This window comes from Corapipo altera, unplaced genomic scaffold (genome assembly GCF_003945725.1).
Source record: "Corapipo altera isolate COAL_440 unplaced genomic scaffold, ASM394572v1 63, whole genome shotgun sequence".
Classification (NCBI taxonomy): Eukaryota; Metazoa; Chordata; class Aves; order Passeriformes; family Pipridae; genus Corapipo; species Corapipo altera.
The window spans coordinates 1,284,878-1,309,418 of NW_020884928.1; the positions used below are offsets into that span (position 1 = coordinate 1,284,878).

At 38.1% G+C, this 24,541-nt stretch overlaps 1 protein-coding gene across 12 annotated transcripts in view; it reads right to left on the minus strand.

Moving 5' to 3' along the window:
• KIAA1217 (KIAA1217 ortholog) overlaps nt 1-24,541 on the minus strand; it is a 353,867-nt gene that overhangs the window by 210,320 nt on the left and 119,006 nt on the right. For 3 of the 12 annotated variants that reach the window (XR_003530194.1, XM_027658715.1, XM_027658722.1), the window contains exon 1: nt 19,404-19,579. The exons of 1 other annotated variant lie outside the window; for it this stretch is intronic. The gene's annotated coding sequence lies outside the window, so the exon portion shown is untranslated. Of the gene's footprint in view, nt 1-19,403; nt 19,585-24,541 lie in introns of those variants that run through there. 8 more of the 12 variants (XM_027658713.1, XM_027658714.1, XM_027658712.1 and 5 more) reach the window with 4 other exon arrangements.

Below are 24,541 nucleotides of genomic sequence, written 5' to 3' on the forward strand. Positions count from 1 at the left end.
TCCTGAAATAGGAGTTACTCCTGCAGTCTCCCACCTGCAGCAGTTCCCACTGGTGACTCATCATTGCCTATCAGAGAGATCCCTCCCCATGTTTACACCCACTGGTGACCTTGTAGAACAACTGAGAATAGTGTGAATCAAGGACAATGCTAGATCAAGTTCTGCATCTCTCCAGGGTCCAGTTCTTGCTTTGCACAGGTCACTTTTCCCTGCCTGGCAGTGCGCAGCTCAGCAGGGATGCTGCTGCTGAGAGGCAGTGGGGCCAAGCTGGCAGGCACAGGAGCATCCTCCCCCTGCCAGGGCCCTACACCAGATTCCCGTCTCAGCTACACCATCATAACTGAGCTGAAAGCAATGCAGTTGCATTGACATGGCCAAAATCCAAGAGGCACTATGTGTGATGCAGGACTACCCATTGGCAGAGAAAATGCCAGGAAAACAGCAGCATAGCAGAGCTCATGGCTGGCTCCTGCCCCATGGCAGCTGTCACAAATGCCACCCTCCAGCAGGAATCATCTTGACTCTGAAAACACTGTTTCTTCTAAACAAGACTGTGGTCAACAGCCTAATATTTTCCTGGGATTCATTTATTCACCAAGCTCACTAAGTCTGTGTAAAGGATCATCATTTACTTGAAAAGAATTGGAAAAAAATAAAAAACAAGCAAAACACTTAACCCAATGCTCTAGTTGCAGGAACACATCACTGTATTGTTATCTTTACCCTTAAAAAGCTTCCACCATGTATCACCTCCAAGGACAAACATTTTGGCAGAGAGAGAAAGTTCACAGCACGCCATCAAAGTTAAAGATTTGTTTTTGCTCACACTATGACTTACACATCTCACAAAATCAACAAACAATTTATGCTATTTCAGATATGGATCTTTTCCATCCCAATGGGACTTAATTCCTTCAAGCTGAAAAAGGAAGCCCAAAAAAACCTGAATAACTAAAGTGACATTATACGAAACATAGCCTAGGGCTGCCAATATCTTTCTGTGCATTGCAGGAAAGGCTGCATTACTGAGCTAGACCAAACGCCATTTCCAGCAGAAACCTTTCCTTCTTCTTTTCTGCCATGAGGAGGATTACCTTACACAGCATTGCTCTAAGCCCATTTATACAGTTCTATTTTTTTTAATCAGGCTATAAAAATAATCAGCTCAACTTCTCATACTAATCATAGAAATATTAAAATAACACACTAACTACTCGTTTGCTGTGAGATTTTCTTCTCTATGCTAAAAATGAGAGTCATAAAGTTTATGCTTCCCATAAGTTGCAAGAAATTGTGTTTTACTGCAGAAAGCTCACATCAAAAATAATTACTGTTATAAACATACAGCAAAATACAGTCACACTTGGCATATATCATGGGTTTATATGAAAAATTTAGCAAAATGCCAGCTGCAGGATTTTTTTTCCAGATGAACAGTTTAAAAATCACTTTTACCAAAAGAAAGTAGACAAAAATGTTCAAAATATAAATGTTTAGAAATATAAGTACATTTTCATTTAACAAAACTATCTACATAGTAAAAAGGGGGCAAATTAGTCTAAGTCTTCCCAAACAAGTAAAATTCTGTTTAAAGTGCAATTGTGATGTCTAGTTTTTGGAGACATCAGTATTACACAGGGTTTTTCTATCTTCTGAATCCAAAACATGATTTTCTTAATTTACAAGAATATCACCATGCTACCTTTACCAGAATTATTTTAAACAGTCTTTCCTCCCCATTTTTCCAGTGTCTCCTTTCATTAGGAAGACAAATCCAATTTTTTACCAAATCTGTTCCCTTTAGGTACTACATTATATACTTTTTTTCATGAATCAACATATTTTTATCTAAAAATTAGTCAGGTGCCTTGTCCCACTGTGCTTCATATTTGAAAGCTGCCTAAATTTCCACCCCATAGATTCTCAAGATCAGTGTGTAATTATTTCTTTTTATATTAATACTATCTTTTATGTATAAATCCTCCTACAATTGTGCAAGACAGCAATTGTATTTCCTCTCAATTTTCTTTTTTTATAAAACAGAGTCAAAGAAATCCAGGATTTTAATCTCCCCTCATAAAAGAGTCTCTCCATTTCCCAAGGCATTTTAGAAACTTGCCTTGGCTCCTAAACCAGTTTGAATTTAGTTTATAAAATAAATATAAATATATTTTATATAAATATAAATATATTTTATTTAGTATATATGATCACACTGGCAGATTCTTTCTCTGTTATACATACCTTATACACTTTATACATACCTTAGACAAAGCAGTCCTAAGGCTTCCTTGCATTGGAAAACTACTTCCTTATACTGCCAGATGATCCATGCCAGAATCAAATCTGTCCATTTTCCACAAATGTATCACTTTGATGCTTCAGTTATCTTGTGATTAGCACAAGCATGTCTGTCCAGTTTCTCCCCACAACCCTGCTACAGGCTCCCAAGTGCACAGTCCTCCACTTCTGACAGCAGCCTTTCATCTCACCTGAACTATTTTCCAACTCACATGCTCATCCCATTTCTTCTACATGAAACTCCAGTCTTCAGCATAATTCTTCTGGTAACTGGTGTCATCAAGACTTTTTTCCCCTTATTGTTACTTTCATGGTACAATCAGTAATGGAAACATAACCTAAGACTGATCCCATAAGTCAGTCCTTGGGAAATACTTTGATGACCTCCAACCCACTCTCCAGCTCCAATTTTGCTTCTAGTTAACTTTTTCATCCTCTTTTCTCTCTGAAACTAATTTGTAATTCCTGTGTTAACAAATCTCTACACAGCAAATGACAAACACAGTATTTTGCTGAAACCCATATGGATATATGATTACTTCTTTTGTTTAGAGAATTAGCTTAGTTATTTTTTCAGCTAAACGTATCAGCTTGATCAGGCGTGACCTTCTCGTGGAGATCCTACATTGTATTTCAACTCATTTATCATGTTTTGTGTCGTTTGTTTAAAACTTTCCTTAAAACTTTTTTTTTTTTGCAAAAGACTTTGCATACTATTGAGATTATACTAACACTCTTTATCTGAGTCCTTTTTTTTTCCAATTTAAGTACTATTTTTCATTTATTTCCCCAGGTAATATCAACTCCTGATGTGATATATTTATTAATACTACTTGGTTTTGGAATTGCAACTGTATTATGCAAGTTCTTGGATGTGGATTATATGGTCTCTTCTGATTTAAACAATTACATAATTTAAGTTTTGCTTCCCCCTGGAGGTGAGAATTTCCATTTCTGCATAATCACTCCCATTAGCTGCTCTGCATTTGTCCTGGGTTCGATAGCATCATTAAAATGTGAGGAGTGCTACCCATTACATCTAAAACCGATCCTTCTATATCACTGCTACTGTAAAAACTTCCATCTTTTTTCACTGACTGCACTTTCATTCTTTTTTACTTTTTATAATTTTTATTTTTAAAAAAATAGTTACACTAGGTAGGTGGATTCTTAGACATTTACAGTTCATTCTCATGTTTTCTGATTTTTAAGGTACAGGTCTTTGTATTGGCCAGTCCTCTTTCCATTATTTGCAGATTCTTCGCTTATGCTTAATACTACTTTTAGGATGACTATTTATCCAATGAAATATGGGGAACTGTTTTACAAGGTATATCAATCATATATTTTTATTAATTCCAGCAGGTTTTCTGAACCTTGGACTAAGGATGACATTTATGCCTGTCTTATATAGTAGTCCCTAGACTTTTTATTCCAGATTAATTAACTGCTGCCTGCAACTTCTCAAATATTTGTCCACTGGAAACATTACAGACCTCCCTGTCCTTATTCCCATCCACCTTTGACTTACAGTAACACCACCTCAGCAGAGCTTTTATTTTAGTTTTTCTTCTAAATGTTTTCTTTTTCTTTATTTCAGGAGGTTCTACTTTATCTCATCTTCCCTTTCTGAAAGTTTTATGCCCTTAATGTGTACAGACACCCAACCAACTCCACTTGCCAATACAATTTTTCCTGGACACATTGCCATTTTTTGGATAACACCTCTTTTCCATTTGGCAAAGGCAGCCCTCAAGCTTCCATGCACCTGCCTGGATCCTTACACTGATGTAACACTTCTATGATTCACATTGACCTCACCCAGACTCCCAGCCAGATGAGGTGGGATCCTTTCCATAGCTGCATCTTCATGTCAGATTTTTTACCAATAATGGGACTTGTTTTTTCTTGCTAGCTATCACCTCTAATGTTGTTCCTTTATCCATTTCTGTAGTCTCATTTGTCCAGTTTTAATTTCCCTGTGCCCTCAAGGCTTGTACAGGCATCACATGGGGCTCTGTTGCACTTTCTCCTGTATCCCATTTCATCAATTTGAAACTATTCTCATCAATCCCATAAAATGAGAAAGCTGCATATTGTCCACCCATTGACAATAACCTTATTTTGTTACTGACATATAATAATGAAACAGCCTAAAACTTTCTTCATTGCCCAGTTCATTTCAAAATCTTATCTAGGGATGATCTACTGAAGAGTTCTATTGGAGATATCTCAGCTCTCACCTGTGCCATTCCCCATCTTTTTATGGTCCCTTTTGATCTGCTCCAGCAGGAGTCTCACAAAGTCATTCATCACTTAAAATAGCATTGTAAGAACTTTTCCCATTCCTCTCTTGTTTCTTTTCAGATTCAGGTATCTCATACCCTTGCAAGCAGAAAACATTTTGCTCTCCAGATCCCCTTTGGTCTTCCCCTCTGCTCTGTGCAAGTAATCAATATAATCACCATCTAAACCCAACATGTGCTCTAATTTTTATTAGACATCCATTAGACATGCAGGAACTCAGCTGGATGCCTGTGCTCACGTTTTTATTTTATTTCCTTATGTAATTTAATGCACCTAAAATGCTGACAACAGGAGAGAACAACACTGAATATTTTTAAAACAATGTGTCTATTAATGTACAGTATGAATTACATTTTAATGCATTAACAATATCATCACAACAGGTTCACAGCCCCACCAAAAATTCTTATCCTTTTTACTTCTCTTTCTCATTATTGTGTCTCTGAGTCCAGTTACTGTCATCTATCAGTACTGTCATAAAGTTATCAAACTATCCTTTCAATGCCGTCTAGACTTTATCAGATGTAATTTGTTGTATGATCCCAAAGCTTTCTCCCATCTTGTTTCCCCAATAATTTATAATGAGAAGACTTCATGAAACCAGGAGAGCTGTCTTTACATGCATTATGCTGAATTGTCCAGATACAACATTTATAAGGCATCTCGTACCATAGTGAAAATACCAGAACTTCAGCAGAGCAGGGAGGAACGTGATCCTTCCAAATATCCATTTATTTTAAAGTCAGTATTAGAACATTTGCTAAAGTGAGCTCAGGAAGACTGAATACCCATGTTATTTAGCTGAAGCAGTTTTTAAAAGATGAAAGGAACGCTCTCCAGGATGCCTCACAGGATGCAATTCCTTTAACAAATGGCATGTCTGGCTTTAATAAGTGGACACATTTCTTTATAAACTGCAGAAACAGTTAAAAAGGCTTTCTTTGGAGTTAAATGTATTGGAAAGAGGGTGAAAAAAATAACAGACCCTTTTAAAGGTAACACTTACATTACTGTATTAGAAGTCTTTCATAATATACAACCATACTATTAGATTAACTGAGCTACAATTTTTAAGACCGATGCTAGAGACAGTAAATACACCCTAAGCCAGAGTGTGTTATACTTTTGTGACACTTTGAGCATGCTGATACGTTGCCGGTCAATGTTATTTACTATCATTAGGTACACACCTGGCTCAACAGCCACATCCAATAAAGCATTAGTGTCCTCATTGTAGCTCAGCCTTGCAGCTCATCAATTCCCCAGATGAGACTGTGGTAACCTGGACAGGCTGCAAATATAACTCCCTGCTGCCTGTGTGGGACGTGGGCAGAAACACACCCTTGCATCTGTCAGCTGGTGAAATGGGTGTGTGCAGTTGTCAGAAGGTACCTGGTCCAGCAAACGTGCTCCCCAGCTCCTACTCTGACCAGAGGGCTGGAACAGGGCTAATTACACACAGCAACAGGGCACTCAGGCTGTCTGCTAATGACAGATGAAGGGTGCCCCAGCTCCTATAGACAGATGAAGGTGAGAGCAAAACCAGACAGATGAACAAGGAATTGCATTACTCCTACTGTAGTAGAATTTTTTTAAGGGTAGGAGAAACCATAAATCTTGTTTGCTATCAAACAAAGCCTAAGAACCCCAAGGACTCTGTAGCCTCCATGCTGAGTCTGACAATTTTCCTGGCTAGTGAATAGATGAGTGACCATTTAAATTTGCAAGTGCAAGTCAGTCTTCTTCCCCTCCTGACAGTTGCTTTTCTCACACATCAAGACACATAAAAAACGGAACCCCCGTATCTATGAATATTGACTATGACCACTCAATAGAACTGCTGAATATACATCTCTTTGGTTTAGCAGAATAATCTGTTAATTAACAACATTTATGATGTTTAGTACCAATGCAGATAGGATGCCATTCACAACGATTGCGTCATCTAAACCCATTATTTTCTTTGGTTGTTTGGGGGTTTTTGCTCTTTTTGAAATTCAGATGAGCTCTTACAGTTTCATAACACTTCTCTTCTGAAAAAGTTATATAAATATCTTGCTTACCTCTCCCTAGCTACCAGGGTGCCAAGAGACTTAGACACACTACTGATTTTACAACGCTAGCCTGTGCAAAGATCACCTAATATAACAGGTAGTAAGGGTACTTGCTTTGTTTACCTAGGTCTATTTTAAGTCCAGTTTCAGTGAACTGAGCAAGTAAAACAGAAGTGTCCAGAGCTCAGACATACTTCTTTTAATCCTTGAAAAAAGTGACCATCTAACCAAAAAATTAAAGCTGAAGTAGTTGGAACTGGTTTTGAAGTTACTGAATGTATTCCTTAGAAAATCACTGAAGACTAAGAAGGTACTTATATCAATTTCCGTAGAAGTAATTTTGTGGTAATTTAAAAAAACTCTAAGTATTTTTGCCATCTTCAACACAGGTGTTATCAAACATTTATTCAGTTTTTCCACTGAAAATATCAGTAACGTTGTCTGCATGTATATCACCTTTCATTTAAAAAATTCAGAACCCTTTACAAGGACTTGAAGTATTCTTAACCATATATCAGCATGGTGAAAGGAAGACACAGCTTTTGCCACCAATTCTGACTTTTTCAGAATTCAGCTTCTGAAGAAGCTCCTAACACACACCTCATCCCCTTCCTTTACAGCACCTTTAACCCAGCACACAACCCTGTGCCCTAAGGGCACCCTGGTGCATGGCTAAGGTAAGGGAGTCCTCACTGTTCCATCCACACAGGCTGCACCATTATTTCCACACACCAAAGCACATATTTTCCAAACAAATCTTTTCATCAGGGATCCTCAGTCCTGGCAATGAGCAGACTGCCATTCCACCTTGACACTGCCCACAGGTCAAGCGCCTCTATCTTCATCACGTCTTCATGGCAGCCACAGCAAACATATGCATAGAAAATGATTCAAACTGTAAGTGGACCTGTACCTGCTTTTAATGTCCTCTAAGCAAGCATACAGATGAAAAATCATAAATCAACTTGCTCAGAACCTTTTTAGGGGGTTAAGAAACTCTCTTTAAATAGCCCTATCACAATCTATGGGATCTTTTGTATGTTATCTTTTTCAATGATGCAAGAATATCTAGTCCCATCAGCTGAATGCATCTCCTTAACTGCTACAAGATACAATGTTCCTCCTGAGAAGATAAGGTCATGGACAACCTTCCTCTCATAACTCTCCAGAACACTGCCTGAGAAACTACTGAATGCCTATGCTCATCGGCCACACATCCTATCAACATAATTTTAAAATTGTCAGTAAATATTGGATTTGCCTTTCAAACATGTAGCGTGATAAAATTGCTGCCTGAGAAATGACATTTTATCAGAATTATTCCATGTAAATATGTATATATTATATAGGATATAAAGATATGAGCTGTAACATGCCACAGAGTGGCACAGAACAGCTCCAACCATCATGAATGTGGCTTAAGTCAATATTCTGATAAACATTACAGAATGTTTTGAGGAAGATAAAGACCAAATGGTGTTAGGACTGCATGCTTAAACATGCTGTGATCAAGAGTGAAGATTAAGGCTGGACATGTTATGGACTACCAATGTTTTCACATAGGGCTTCAAAAAATCTCTATCCTGTCATCAGCAATAAGACTTGTGCTTACGGACAGAAAGGAGACTAAAGAAAGTCATATAAGTGCTTTTAGTTGTAACTTGCCATTTACAATTTAACTCTTGTATTACAGTTGAGAGGAAAATATGAAAATCATTATTAAACTGCTACTGTAATTCTCCTCTGTGGATCTTCATGGGCCAACTGTGATGGAGCAGTGTTCTCTACCATGCACCAGGGAAGCAGCCTGGAGCTTCACGTATTTTCCTCCCTAAAGCTTTTGGTTTTGCACTGGTGGAAATTTCCACCTTTTTACAGAAGATGATTTTCTGCATTTTGAGTGATTAGCTGACTAAAAAAAAAGAAGGCAGTCCATTTTTGACTTGAAAAATTACAGTTTTCATGCAAGGCTGAACAGGAATTACTAAATACAGAAGATGACTACAGGCCACCCTTTTTATATCTGGATACATAGTTTAGATTTAGCACATGAGTAAAAGTAGAGATCAAGGCTATGGCCCCTGGCCTCCAGTCCTTGAAACAGGAAGATACTGCTAAATAAAGCTCTTAGATGATTTCAGGGAGTAGCTCTGTGGCATCCTGGATGAGACAGCAATTCTTAATACCACCAGAAAAAGCAACAAGATCAGCATTAACATTCGAGGAAGTAATGTCAGTAAGGCACCCAAGGGGATTTAATGCAACTAGGAACACCACTGAAATCTTTAATTTACACTGTTAAAATAACTTGCTGGTCAAGCTGGAAGAAATTGTTTTGTCGGCTACAAACCATCCAGCTAACTAGCAGCAGCTGCCCTGATGCTAAGTATCACTATTCCCTAATTTCACCAGTTATGAAGACAAGCATGGCAGTGGGTTAATTACAAACACTCTCCAGAATTACATCACAATTTTCTACCAAAGACTAGTTTGTAAACATGTGGAAAATGAACAAAAAAATATATATTTATGTAAGTTAAGCTTCTCTTTGGTATGCTTTTAATTATATTAGGACATAGTGGCATTTGAACAGAGGTATCTTTCATGGAGAAATACTGTATGGTTGATAAGCCTCTCAACTCCTCTAAAACTACAGAACTAGATTACTTGGCACAAGTACTATTTGCATTTCTATTTACTTTACATGCAGTGATACACATCAGATTGATGATATTAAAACAAATCCAAGCAAACAACACACTATAAACAGAAGTGAGTAAGATTCATTTAAATATATTTCCTCAGGCAAGGGGGAAATATTATTTTATTTTTCAGGGGAAATTACCAAGTCACTCTTTTAACTTCAATGATATAGGATGAAAACCTGTTAATTTCATTTATTGATTCGGTATGCAACCATTCTGCAAACTTCCAAGAATAAAACAGTAACCTTTCTATATTTCTCCTTTAGACAGAAAGCTTTAGGTTATAATGAAAATTATATTTTCAATATCTAAGGCTCCCATTTGAGAGCTATATCAGTGTCCCCCATTTACCTATTACTTCCATTGTGTTATATGGGAGATTAGCATAGCAGAAGCTTTCTGGACGGAAAAAAAATGGAGAGTGAAAACTCACTGTAACCTCTGATTCTTTGACTTTGTGGATCTTACACTTAACTCAAGAAACAAGCTGAGCTGTGTCTTACAACTCATATATCTTGTAAATAAACTAATAAGGCTTTTAGTATGGGATAATCTGCGTTCAGTGGACATACAAAATCTGTTTACAGAATCACATCACAAGTGCCTGGGAGAAAGGTTTCCTCTCTGCACTTTCTTAAGCAGTGCACGGAGCAGCCATTTGCTTTGTCAGTTATGTATTTTACACGCTTAGTCATCAGTAAGTAAGTTCTAGTTACACTTTTTTCCCTCTTAAAAACATCTCCTGACCAAGTAACTCCAGTCTGATATTTACACGGCAATAACTACCACCACTGTGTCCCAGAGAAACTTCCCTGGGAGCTGCAGGCGGATGACTCACGTACAGGTACACACATGTACGCAGGCATAAGCATTACAAGGGATGTTCTGGTGCCAGAAAGACTTGTTCTAACCATCATTCAAGGCAGCACAAATTAAGCCATTTCCTTGATCCTGAAGGACTTCTGAGGGTGGGTAGAGATATCTTTTCATATCAGTAGTCTGATTTGACCAAAAGCTGCAGCTTTCCCTCATACCAAGGCTCTTGTCCAGCCACAGACTACGCAAACCCTTGTGGAACACAGGCCTGTGAGCTACAAACCCCTGCAAAGGAAGAGGTCAGTTACTACCACTGAGGTCAAGATGGCATTCAAAGTGATACACCAGTTATTTGAGCATGAAGAACAGGAAACATAATTACCTGAACTGCAATTAAATGGTAATATAAGAGGTAAATCAGCAGAGAGCTAAACTGAATCACTTAACTGCATACACTCTAACAATGGGAAACACAGAAAGGTGGCAAATGATCCTCAGTTAATTACAAACAGTCTGCATATGGTCAGTTGAAAAAGCAAACTGCACAGTGAGATGTGCAGGTTGGAAAATGTCAAAGTGTAACATGTGAGTTTACATGACTAGTGCATGAACTGAAGTGCATGATTTTAACATTGCCGGGAATGTCCAGTATATGAACGAGGTCATTTATCCTGCACTTAAGGCTTCATTGAGAAACCCATGCCACAAGATAATAACTGATAGAGCAGCACAGGGCTTGTTGTGTTGGAAATGTTTTTAGGGGCAACTAGACTTTGGTCTCAAAGTAATGGATTAATTTTAACCCATTTAGGTGCTATTTCATCACTCACGCCAGTACTATGCTTGGTATTTGTCCTCTAACCTAATGAAATTGAGATCTGAGAGAGAGCTGGGTCATAATTGCCAGGCACTGGCAACCATATGTAATAGGAGAGAGGGACCATCTTCAGACAGGCAGAACATCATTGCCAAAAGACAAATCTGTAACCTCAAAAGGAGGTGATACTCCAGGTCCTAACTGCCAGCTCAGGCTCTTCAAGGTTATAGCCAAGATGCAGCCAGGCAAGATGCTCCCTTTGAAGCCTGCATGATAGCCAGGCAGTGCCTGCACCTCACACAGCAGGGCTGCAGTTATACCTTCTCTGGCTAAACCTCTTTTCCTTTGTCTTCCAAAAAGAGGTGCTTACAAAGTTTGATTTCAAACAATTAAATTAAGTTTATCCATCTCACATCTAGATGCTGCAGATGAATCTAAGTTTTGGAAGATAGAGGGCTGAGGAGATGTCTCAAAAGTTTTCACTGCCCAGGAAGCTACTTATATGTCCAAGCTGCAGCAAAGACATTATTAGCTTGTTCAGAAACTCAGAGTATGAGGCTCAAGATAAATGTTATCTAAACCAGGACACAACCACAGCCCATGACAGCAGGAAATGGCTATCATAAAACACACATTCCCCGGTAACAGTACAACTTTTTCTGTTCTTAAATGTCTACATATTAATACCCAGGATATGTCCAGCCAGCCAGCTAGCTGGGCATTCCAGATGTTTTGATTTTTCGTGTATTTGCACTTTTTTTATTTTTTTTAGCAGCATAACTACTTAATTTTTATCAGAGGGAGAAAATAAGGTGAAATCATGACTGAGCCCTGAGCCTTCTTTCTTTTCTTAAAAGGAGAAGCAGGCCTGGGTGACTACTTATGGCATAAATGCCTTAGCCATAGGAAGGGCAAAGAAAAGATGGATCCATTACTCAATGCGTAAAGACAGTTTTTAACGAATGGCATGGGGAAAGCAGAATTTTGAATGCCTTTCAGACTTCAATAAGAGGGTCAGCTGTGACCACATGTCTTTCATAATTAATACCAGCAACAAAATCTAAAAAGAAAAGGAAAGAAACCAGTGTGCTGGGTCTAAGGAATTTCATCCTAGGGCACTCCAAGAACTAACTGATGAAAATTACTTCGTTCTTAATATTTATCTGAATTCACTCAGGATGGGTGAAATACCAGAAGATTTGGAAGGAGCTGATGTTGTGTCTACTCTTAAAATACTAGATAGGATTTAGGAATTAAAATCAGCTAGAATGATCATCTTTCCAGGTCAGAGGGAAACCCTCTAAATGCCTAGAACAGTTAAAAGATGATTAACAGCAAAAATGTCTCTAGGAGTTAATCGGAAGCTTAAAACGTTACCATGCCATTGTGCAAAATATTGTACTTGCACTAAGATTTATAAACATTTTTCTGCAAGAATTGTACCATAATCCTTCCACTGCACTCAGTGATGGAGTACCATGTCCAGCTTTGAAAATCCCATTTCCGAGGATGGTTTGAGCTAACCTGAAAATTTGGATTAAAGAAAGTCCTATCCATCTCATCACTTAATTAGCAGAGAATAATAACAACAAGAGATAGGAGTTAACTTTCAGTCAAGAAGAATACTTGAGTCCATCCACCAAAAAAAGATACACGAGCATATCAACTACAAGGGTTATTAAATACATGAGCATTGCTATTTCTTTTTATCACATTTCAGTGATGTTCTTTCCACTTTCAATCAAGAACCTCTCAACTGTAGAACACTTCCTTCTTGATATCATACAAATAAACTTACTAAAACTGAACTCACAAGTAACATTTTAATGTACAGGAATATCCATAACCTTAAATAAAGGCATAAATCTGAAAGTTATTCTTCCAATTCAAAACTCTAGCTCTTGTTTTGATATGAGGACACATTCAAAAATTATACACCTTATATTTATAAGCCCAATTCTGGATAGAGAAAAACTGTTTCACAGAAACAACCAGCCTTGAGCGAGGGTTGACAGTAGGACTAATATTTCTGTGTCTCCTCATCCAAATTTCACAAAATTAGTCCAGATTTACATGTTTCAGTAGCATCTACTGAAATCTGTAATACTGAAATACTACAGTTCCATCTCAGTCATGCCACTTAGGCACTGAACTACACTCTTAAACCACTAAAAATATTGTATTTACATGAAAAGTTATATACTCTATATGAAATACATATTTACATCCTACACATGTCAAAGTGATATTGATAAAGCTTTATGGAACAAGTATCTAATGAGGAACATTTAAGTACCTACAATCTGTGCCACCTATTTATTTCCTTAGTTTAAGCTAAACTTCAAAACCCCTGACTGATTTCAGAAAGACACAATTTAAAGAAAAATCAGCCTTCAAAAAATTATACCTAACTTCCCACAAAATTGTAGCTTCTCCAAAATTCCCTCATCTAGATGGCATTCCCTCATGAGTTGTGGAGGGAATTGGTGGAGTTTTTGCCCATTCTCTGCTATTAGCCCTTATAGTATAACAAACAGAAGATACTGAGCTTCCCAAAGGGATGTATAGTGCTCTTCTTTCAATCCCGTCAGGTCCCAAAGGAAGAGATTTCAGAGTGGATATACTTTTGCAATTGAAAAATAGTTCTGTAAGCAACACAAAACCATAACTCAGTTTCCAAAGCATCTTTCTTTAATTTTTTTTTATTTGGCATTGACTGCTGACTTTGTAAATGGAATTGTACTTAGGTTGCAGTATGCATTCAACTTCAAAACATTTCCATCAGAATTCATACAATCTCATCCACAGTCTGCATTTGCCTCTCTAGTGAATTATCAGAGCTGTGAGCTACAACCTGAGCTTGTCCCTGGGGTATGGCTTTCATGAGGTCTCACCCACACGTGAACTCTCTTATGTGAAAGAAGAGCTGAGCATACTCTGCAGCTTTTCCCTGAACACAATATTAATCAGGTATTCCTTCTACACCCAGCCAGCAATATTCCACAATATTAAAGGAAAATATAGACATGTATTATTTGACAGGTACATAACAGAATATCCTCCACAGCATACGGTGTGTACAGTACATCACAGAAATGCAGTATTTTTGGGACACTTACCTTCTCCATCATAATTGTAAAAATTCAGATAATGGGTAAAAAGGTTACCAGTGAAGGAAAGCCTGCCAGAGACTTTTGACATGACCAATTTTTGCAGGAAATCATGCTTAAAAAAATAGCTAAAATATACTTTATGCTTAGATTTGAGTCATGATCTCACGGTAAATAAGAACAGAAGTGGGCCTATCCTTCCTTACCTAAACAAATGTCCAGACATTCAGTTTTCAATAACCATAACTCCAGTTTATATACTGCGTAATCTTAATTGGAAGGAAGCATGTTCAGCTGCCCTATTCATCCTCCAGGTGAAGTCATACATCAACAGCTATAGAAATAAATGTTCTTGTAGGCAATGAAAGAATGTCTACTGTCTCATACCTGATCTCTGTTTCTACAATACGACTATAAATTCCAAGAGTTATTTTAATAATGTTCTTTTCCAGCTTGAAATTTTTTATCTAGATTTATTTTGTATTTTAATATCTAATGGTCCACGTTATTTCTTAATTTTTAATATTAATACACTAAAATGAAATAATATATTCCTTATAGTTTAGCAAAATCATGTGTCTCAAGCTCAAAATTTTGAACAATTAACTGTACCATGTTGCATCTCTGATACCAACCCTAGTTTCACTATTGTTTTTCAGACTACTCTACGAGACAGTAAAATTTCTTATTTTTCTTTTTTTTTTAAGATCACAGAAAAATTCTGCATTTCAAAGTGAAAAAAAAAATGTATTGGCAGTAAAGAAGAGAATTAGCATTAAATTTGTGAGATAATGAACATTTGTATATACAAGTACTTACAAGATCTGTGTTCTCTGCCTTGATGAATCTTAAACAGTTGAAGAGGAAACAAAAATACTGTAGGCTAAATAGAAACAGTCTTTGTTTTGTTATTCTTTTAATAATGAACTTCCCTGGAAGACAAACCCCTAATCTTACATGTGTTCTGTATTTGTAGGTACATCTCTGTCAGGAAATGCTGTGAAATGGAAGTTCCTGACAGATAAATTCTTGGCCTTAAACATTCCATAGATATTACTTGAATGTCAGAAAGAATAATTTCCAAACTTTGGCCATGATTCAATATCTCTTTATTTGAAGACAATAACATTCTTGGAGATAATTAGTAATACACATATGGATTATACAGTCATTGTTACGTTGGAGTTTGTCATAAAAGCAAAACAGGGAAAATATAATTAATTCCACTTTCTGTGGTGCTATTATTGCTTGTTTTACATGAAGAGGCCAGAGATATGAAACCCACTATATCCCTAAAGTCCTTCGGGCCCCATCTAATAACTAGGGATGGAACAAACAGGTTTTGTCTAGTTTTGGATCCAAATGAATATGGGATACCAAAAGCTTTTGTATAAAAGTATTGGTCTTGCATTCCAATCACTGTAAATTGCAAAGTAAAGTGAGAGGAGAAACCAGGGAGGAAAATCTAATGGAAAAAAACAGAGTGAAAAATAAAGCAAAGTGAAACTATATGAAGGCAAATAATAAAGCAAATATCAAAATTCAATAAAAAGGCATAGAGAAAGGAAATTGAAAAGAGAGACATTAGTATATTCTCTGCTCTTCTTGGAGGAAAGTATGGGTGACAGAAATTCATAAAATTCTCCACTCAGTAACACATCCCAAAGGTAAAAAAATCCTATTTTAATTGTTCAGTCTTAAAACTGAGAATGAAAAGAGAAAGCCTTACCTATCTCCATTTTTTCTTTAAAACACCAAATCCTAAAATGACATTGAGTTTGAAAAGATAGTTCCTCACCACACGTGAAATGACAAAACTGAGATTGTCTCTGTGACCCTTTTTCGTACTCCACATGCACATGTGCTGCACTACAGTCTTTCCTTACCCACAGCCCCATCCCACCCTTCACACAGGCCATCGTCTTGTTCTCCTCACAAAATGAACAGGACTCACTTCACATTCATGGAATCATCTTAGCTATTCTGGATGTGAACTTGGGGTTCATGTACCACATGCTTGTCAGATCTTGGTCTGAAGTACAAGCAACAAATTTTGTAGCCTGGGTCTAAATATTCCTCATTACTGTAATAAAGTAGGTAAATTTTTGTGAAATGCCGTTCTTACAATAGTCCCTATCAAGTAAGGATTTTATTCTACCCGTTCCTCCCTTTTTTAGCAAGATGAGAACCTGGCATCCAGAGAAATTATGGTCAAAGTTGTTCATTAAATTCAGACAAAGAGTAACAGATAAGTACGAGATGACCTTCTTGAGTCCTTTGTATTAGACAGTACTTTATGCAATAAAATTGCAGCTGACACTGACTTCAGTTACTCTTACATTGTTTCAGCACTGCAAATCAGAACCCAGGGTCTCAGACTTGCACATGCAACTGAACAAAAAACCAAATCCACACAGCCAGCATTCCCCTTTGAAAGTTGAAGCAGTACGTCTGATACCACACAGACCTCAGAGAGATTCACTCCAACCTTTAATGGTTTTACCTACAAGGATTACTTTTGACTCTGCCACAAGTTGCCCCCTTGCTAATAGAATCCAACTTCTCAGTTAAGCACAACTCATCCCATGCACGATGCAGGGCAAGAATCCTCTAGAAAAAGCCCCCAACATACAATCATAAATAAAATGAATCATCATGCTTTACAGTCCCATTAAAATTATAACCGTAATTTTGTATTTCCTATCTGTTAAGCACTGAGCTTTGCTGGATTGCTGTCTTCTAGCACCACTCATGCATGTTATCTTTTTGGTTTTAATTTAACAGACTTTCAAAGAAACCAGAAACGGTGTCATGTTGCTCATGAAGAACTGTAAAGCTCACCAGTAGAAACTAGTCCAGATGACCCAGGTCGATCTCTTGTGCACAGACCAAGATTTTAAGGGGTAACACACAGACACACAGACACACAGAGGGCCACTGGGGTTTCAATGACATTACATGACACTGAATAAAGATTGGTCAAACCCCTCTTCCATGTCAGGTTGTTCAGGACCCCACTCCGTGCCCAACAGAGCCTCCTGCTCTCACTTCCCCATTCCAGCCCCTTTGACACAGCTGTTCCTAAAACCCAAGCCTTCTTTGCCTTTTTTTTCTCCTCCAAGCACCAGTCTTCTTCCCCCAGGAACTGTCTGCCTCCCCTCACTATGCTCCCTACTTTAGCCATCTCATTCAGCCTGTACCTGCCCTCTTTACCACTTCAAGTTCATATAAATACCCTTTGGCTTCTGCTCATGCTCTCCTGTGTTACTCAGCCTTGACCCCAGGGCACTGCCTTGTGGCTCCTATACCCTTCATTGCTTCATTTGGCTCCTGCCATATCTGCCACCCCTCCACCATCCAGTTCGGTACCAGCTTCTCACAAAACATCTTCCAAATCACTCTGGTCAACACTTGGGCTCCCTTGGGGGCCATCCAGCCAGTCCCATTTTCAGAGAAAAAACCCCACACTCTGCATTTTCATCACCCTTATAAATATGCTCCCTTCAGAAGTATCAATGTTTATTTTTCAACAACTCTTGCAAAAACAATTCACAGCAACATCTTGCCTAATGTACCAAGTGTCCCACTGCAGAAAGCCCGTACTTAACAGGGATTAACTCATGCTCAGGAAGACAGTAAGTGTAAGCTATAAATACTAAAAGCACATGCCAGGATGCAGCACTACTGATACCCACTACATTTCTCTTTTAGAGAAATTTCACCTAAAACACTAAGCAGTGAGTGGAACCCTTGCTTGTAGTTGCAAAGCATTATATAGTTCAAAAACATCTAAATAAAATGAGTAAAAGCAGGAAGTGAGAGTGCCATAAAGATTACATCCCTTAAAAGGACACACTTGCTATTCTGTAAATCCCAATGACTTCCTTTTCTCAATGTAGCAAATAAATGAGATAACACAAAGGGAATAAACTACTGTTTAAAAACCTTTAGCTTCGTGAAAAATATACTGTTACAGAGTTTTCTATGAAAATTTTCAAATTTTAAAAATTTGACTGAGTAACATCATATACTATAGCATCAATAAATATTGGTTACCAGGGCAGAAAGAATTGTACATCTGCTTTTTTGGGAATGAAAGTTTTAATTTCTTGTGTACATAGCAAGATAAAAAATGAGTTTCCACATTACATCTCTAAATAAGCAAGATGTTCTGTGAGCAAGACCAGAAGTTTAAGCCCTCCCACCTCCAGTTTTTCTATTTGCTCTCTTCTGCCTTTAATAAAGTGCTTCAGACTCAGTCTCCTTTGTAGAAACAAACAGATCATCCATCTCCCTGAGTAAGACTAGGTGTCATCACTTCTCCCTTCTTTGTGAAATAATAAAAGTCATACTGCAGGAAAAAAAATCTTTTAAACCATATTCAGCTGGGAATAAAAACTTTGACCTTGGATGCCATGTGTGCGAAATCAAAGTACAGTTTCAAGTTACAAAGGTCTGTAATTTACACTTCTTTTTCCCATGGATTTAGGATGGAGGAACACCAATTTTTATTCTAGATTGAAAGGATTCTGCTTCTTGTTCATATTAAAATACAGAACCTATGAAAAGCTTGACTAGAATACTACTACCTTTATTTCCTGATTAGAATGGCAACTTACCCTCATTTTTCGCCATGCAGATTAAATAGCTACTTTTAAATGCAGTTCTAAGGAGTACCTTCACAAAAACTAAGTCAAAAAGAGGCAGTGGTAATGTTCCTACAGCCCATTGCTCAACAATCAGTGAAAGCAGATCGTAATCTTATATTATCCTCCACATTTGTTTGCATTCTGAAAGCATATAAGCCTTTCCAAATACACTTGATCTGTTTAGTTTTTATAGAAGAAATCAACTCCCAGCTGCCTTGTTAGGACCCTTGAAAAGGAATTTTACTTGTAAGGTTGAAAGATTCTATGCCTGCACTGATGTCTGTTTTCTCATGTTATTTAATCTTTCTCACACTTGCTAATAATTTCAAATTATAATTTCAAATAAAGCTTCCCAATACAGTGTCACATTTAGACTGTAAAAGACTGTGATTTACCACTTTGACAGCCCAGCGTTTTAGCTTCTATACAGCACCCAGCTCCAAATGAACAACAAAAATATTTTGAGCCCTTTTATTTTCAAAACAAATGCTTTATGTACAAGTATCTGTCGTTCAGTAACAATACACACACACATATACACACACACCCCTATTATACAGTAATTGATGTCTGAGGTTTATTAAAAGCACAGTAATTGCAAATGCATTTGATTATTTCTTATACAGCATGAAATAACCAGTTACCTTTCAGGAAAGGAGCCCTCCGTGGCACAAGCCCTTCTGTGATTTCCACCTGCTCCTGCTGATGCTGTTTAACCAGATTTCCTTCGCTGCCAGCTCTCAAAATCTTTTCACCTAGCCTAATTTTTCGTGATCGGCTGTTAAAATCTTCTTTTCTAGACAAAGGCGATTTAGGAGCTGTATTGGTTGACAAAGGTCGAGCCAAGCGAGAAGGTTTGGACATTCTGCTTGTGCAGGAATGTACCTGCTCCAAAAGCAATTTCTAAAAAAATCCTTCCCAGCTCACTTTCCAGCACAGAGGCTGTGGAGTTTGTGTGTGCAGCGCAGCTGGATGTGAAGTGCTGTGCTGCCAGTCCGATCAGTTTTAAACACCAAGCGTTGGGTGGTCACGCAGTTTCCCGGACCTGTGGAATGTGAATGTGTGCTGGGGTAAAACAGATGACTCTGTCCTGGTGCTGAGTCCCAACCACGCTGTGGCAAGGAAATGCTCTTCCGGAGGCTGCCTCAAACTGCCGCCGTGCACCGACGAGGTGCCGGGCAGCACCCGAGCAGAAGGGGAATGCTCCACCTACACAGGTACAACGGGAAAAACCACCCAGGCACGGGATTACCGTTGCATGCGGGACCTTCCTGCACTCCTCTCCCAACCCTCTCTCTCAAACAAACACTGTCTTGTTTTAGCAGATTTCTTCACTGTGCACCAAAACCACACTGTTTCAGCACTGTATGGTAAATGCCTAATGTCAAGAACCCATTTGTCTTTGAGTTAAACACAGTGCAATCTTAAATTGGATTAAATGATGCATATTTTCCTAGCATTGTATCATCTAATTCACCAAAAGAAATGAAGGATTGACAGCAAATATAATCTCTGTTTGTTAAATGGCCCACATCCCTTATTATTAGCTGGCGTTGTTTAGGAAGTAACACTGCACAGAATATTGCTCATTATACTGTCCTGTTTCACTGGTACATATTCACCTAAAAAAGCCCTGGTTTCTTGCACATTACAGATAACCATGTCCTTTACTGACTCTAAAGAAAAAAATTCCTGACCTCAGGCTACATTATTTCAAACCTCAGTTCCTGGGTGCTCTTCTTTGAAAATGCCTAGGCAAATCCTGCCTAACTTTCTCTGCCAGCTCTGTGCTTGTGAATGCTGCCAAGATGCAGAGTATGTGGTCACATGAAAAGAAAATTCCATTCACTATAATTTTGGATACAACTTCTAAGGAAAAAAACCACAGTGCAAACAAAAGAAAACATCACAGCTACAGTTACAGTAAAATCTTCACTCTGAATTTTAAAATGTATTCCTCAGTATCCCAGGCAAGTAGTATGCTGTATCAATGACAGAATAGGAGGAGCCATTTTATTTCAAAACTAGAACAAACATAAACAAATCAATATCACACGAGCTAAAGCACTAATAGTTATTTAGGAGAAATGCTTAACAAGCAAAAAGACAGCAAAACATGACTGAATTATTACAGACATTCCTCATTTTCTGAGATGGCAATTATGTAATGCAGAAAAATATTTTTGCAAGTTATTTCCTTTTTTTTTTTTCAAGAATCCCACATTAAATAGGTAATTGTTTATGCTTTCTCTATAAAGCATATTGCCTATTGCTTTGTTGCCCCATCAAGAATAGGACAGATTAAGTGCGATACAGCAAGCCTTGCCATGATATTATTCTGCATATTATATCAATACAGAAGGAGCTCTAAGTGAGTGGGAAGATTTCAACTCACAAGGAGGAACTTCACAGACATGGGAGTAGCTCTGGGCTAATTAGCAGCGCTCTCTCTCTAGCAACATAGCAACAAGAGATGAGGAAAAGAGAGCCATTATCCATCAGCCTTTGACGGGAAAGGTGTGGGCCTAAGTTGTCCATTTGGATGCCAAGGTGACACTTCTGCACGGAAAGACAGCAGCAACATCCTGATCAACATTTGTTTTTGAAAAGGAAGCAGCTCTTTGTCTCATAGCAGAGACACAGCCATGCAGAAATGGCGTGAGTCAAAGATGTTCCTCAAACACGGGAAATTCCTGGAATACTCCAGTCGGAGTAATATCTCAGTGCCTGAGTAGCAATCAGGTGCCTAATGGCACTGTGTCATGTGAGGAGAGGCTGAGAGAGCTGTGACTGCTCAGCCTGGAGGAGAGCTGTGCATAAACACCTCAGGTGGGAATGAAAGGGGAGGGAGCCTGACTGTTCTCAGTAGTGCCCAGCAAAAGGATAAGAGACAATGAGCACAAATTGAAATACAGGGAAAAAAAGAACATAACAAAAAGTTTTTTACACAGAGAAGGTGATCAGACACTGGCACAGGTTGACCAGAGAGTTCATGAAGTCTCCATCCTTGGATATAAGCAACACCGAATCAGGCACAGCCTTGACCAGCTTGCTATAGCTGAGCCTGCCTGAGCTGGGGGTTGGACTAGGCAATCTCCAGAACTGCCTTCCCATTCCCCACCATTCTGTCATTTTGTATTATCAAATTTATTCAGAGGCTATTTATAATCTGGAAGCTTAAATATCTTTAAATCTGTCCAATAGTAGATATCCAACCTTCTTTCTTCGAAGTCCCAGCAGTTAAACTATCCCATGCCTGACTGCCACATCTGGGAGGATTTGCTTCCTTTCTGGTCAAAACTCCCTTTTAGCCCCTTGAAGTCTGTGGCATGATGTTCCCCAAAAAAGTCTTGGTTTTTTGTTTTAAAGGCTCTGAGATGTGAAGCTGGTGATTCCAACTATGAGCATCGAACCTTTAAAAAAAAGCCACCAACCAAAAACCCTACCAATTAAAAAAAACCCCAAACACCAAAACCAACCCCAACAACCCCATCCAGAACTCCCCCAGACCACAAAATAATCATAAACTGAGGTTGCTTTGCTGACTGTGTTTCAGCCTGGATGTAGACAGTGAACTAGTACCCTCATGGGATGGAACAGCATGAGAGCTTGCAACCCAGGATTGCTGCCAGCTCCCCATCACCCACATCCCACCTGCACATGTCCTCACTCCTCAGCCCAGCTCCCCTGAAGGCCTGGGCTCCACTTGGCTGTGGGGCAGGTCCCTTCCTGCCATCCCGCCCCCTCCACCACAGGTTCTTAACAAAGCTCCCCAGGGAGCAAGTCTTTCATCAGTTCTCAGGCTTTTTGAAGCCCCAAGCTACTCTTTTGAACTACTTTAGAAAAAAACCCAAACCCACAAAACCGAAAATAAACAAACAAAAAACCTGAACAAAAAGCCCAGAACAAATCCAACCCTTTTTCTCTTAGATTTCAGATAGCCAGCTTCAGCTAGGTAGAGACATCATATTGATGTAACATACCATTAAGCAAAAAACAGTTCAGTTTGTCAGGTTTTTGTAAAGTACTGTAGGAATATTTCTAGAGCTTTGTGTCAACGAATGAACTCTGTCACTGCCTCACACAGCAGAAACTGATATTAAGGTAGCAACAGTGCTGTCCATGCATTTTAATAATCACAAATGTGATATTTTTAGAAAATATTTTTAGAAAGCCATACACTTTCCATACACTGTTTCAAACAACGTCCTTTTAGTTTCAAAACTAACTTCTCCTCTTTCCTGCCTAGAAAATAAACTATTGCTGAAATATGACAACAAGAATTTGTTAAGAGTTAGCCAACAGAAGGCATTTTTACCATAGCGTATGAGATAGGCTATGATACCGCTATTAACATAAGTAATGTTTGTGCCCTCTGGGATTAAAGAAACATGACTATAGAAGTTATTAATCCAAACAAAGCATTTGCAAAGCTTGAAATTTCCTTTTTTGGGCACCCATGAAGTTCTAGTTTACATTTGTACGTAAAGAGCTGGGGAGGGGAGAGGATCCCTTGCATGTGAAGCAGGAAAAACTGGGAGTTGATGCTGTACAGTTCAGGATGTGGTATTTTCTCAGCCTCGCCAAATCCTCTCCCCTATTTTGGCCTGCAACTATCTAAAGAGGGAAAGGCCTGAATACACAAATATTTCAGCTCCAGCAGACTCTTTCTAAACTGTTGACAAGCAAAACTGCTACACTAGTAAATGGAAGTTGCAGGTGCAGAAGTTAAAAGCGCAAATTAATGAAGTCTTCTCTTTACAAAATTACACAAGTAACCAGATGGCATAACATTTTCAGCATGAAATAAGAAATAAATGTATAGGCACCAAAGAAGCAAGATCAGTGATGAAAACTATTTCAGATGCAAGTCACAGATAGGTATGGAATGCAATAATAATAAAAAAAAAAAGCTTAGTGCTTCAGAGAGGTACATTTTCTACTAACTGAAGCATGCAAAATTAGTTACAAGTTAATTTTGCAGATGTTAAAGCTTTCTTAGAACTATGTACTAGTGCTTTATTTTTCCATATATGATTTCTGAAATAGTTACATAATACAGAAGATGCTTCATGTTCCACATATTGAGACCCATTTTAAAACATTTCACACAAATCTAAAGACATTCTTCCTGGGAAAACAAACAATGCAAAAGAAACCTAGTCATTAATTCAATGACAGGTGAACCCCCAACAGAAAGCAAGCCGTAATTATGGCAAGTCCTGTTGAATATGGTCTTAAAAAGGAGTCTCTTAAGGGTCCTGCTGTAATATAGTAGCTGCCTAGAAGATGCTATAATTAAAGCAGAGTTGTCGTTTCTATCAGGAAATCCTGTTCCAGAGATTTACTACTCAGCCATAAAAATTTAATCTCAGCTTCAAGTCTTAAAAAAAAAAATCTAAAACTGAAAAAAACCCTTCAGGTCTACTTTATTTCCTTTTTGTCAAATTTTAGAAAATTAAACCATAGCAAAACCTTTCTTAAAAATAGAAGAGTTTACAGCTGTGGAGCCTGAATAATTTATTGTACCCCAAACTCAGAAATATCATCAGTAGAGGCAGAGTTAATTTTCTTTATTATTCTATCACTTCTGCATCTTATATTTGGCTTTGGTTCAAGACTGTCAAAGTGTTTTGCCTGAGTACACAGGTCTGTGGCCTACTATTAAAGTGTCTGTACATATTGAACTATATAATGGTTATGGGTTTTCTAAACCAGTATAAAAACATCACTACTATCCCTCACTTGTTGTTCTGTCCTCAGGATGCTTTTTGACTACTAC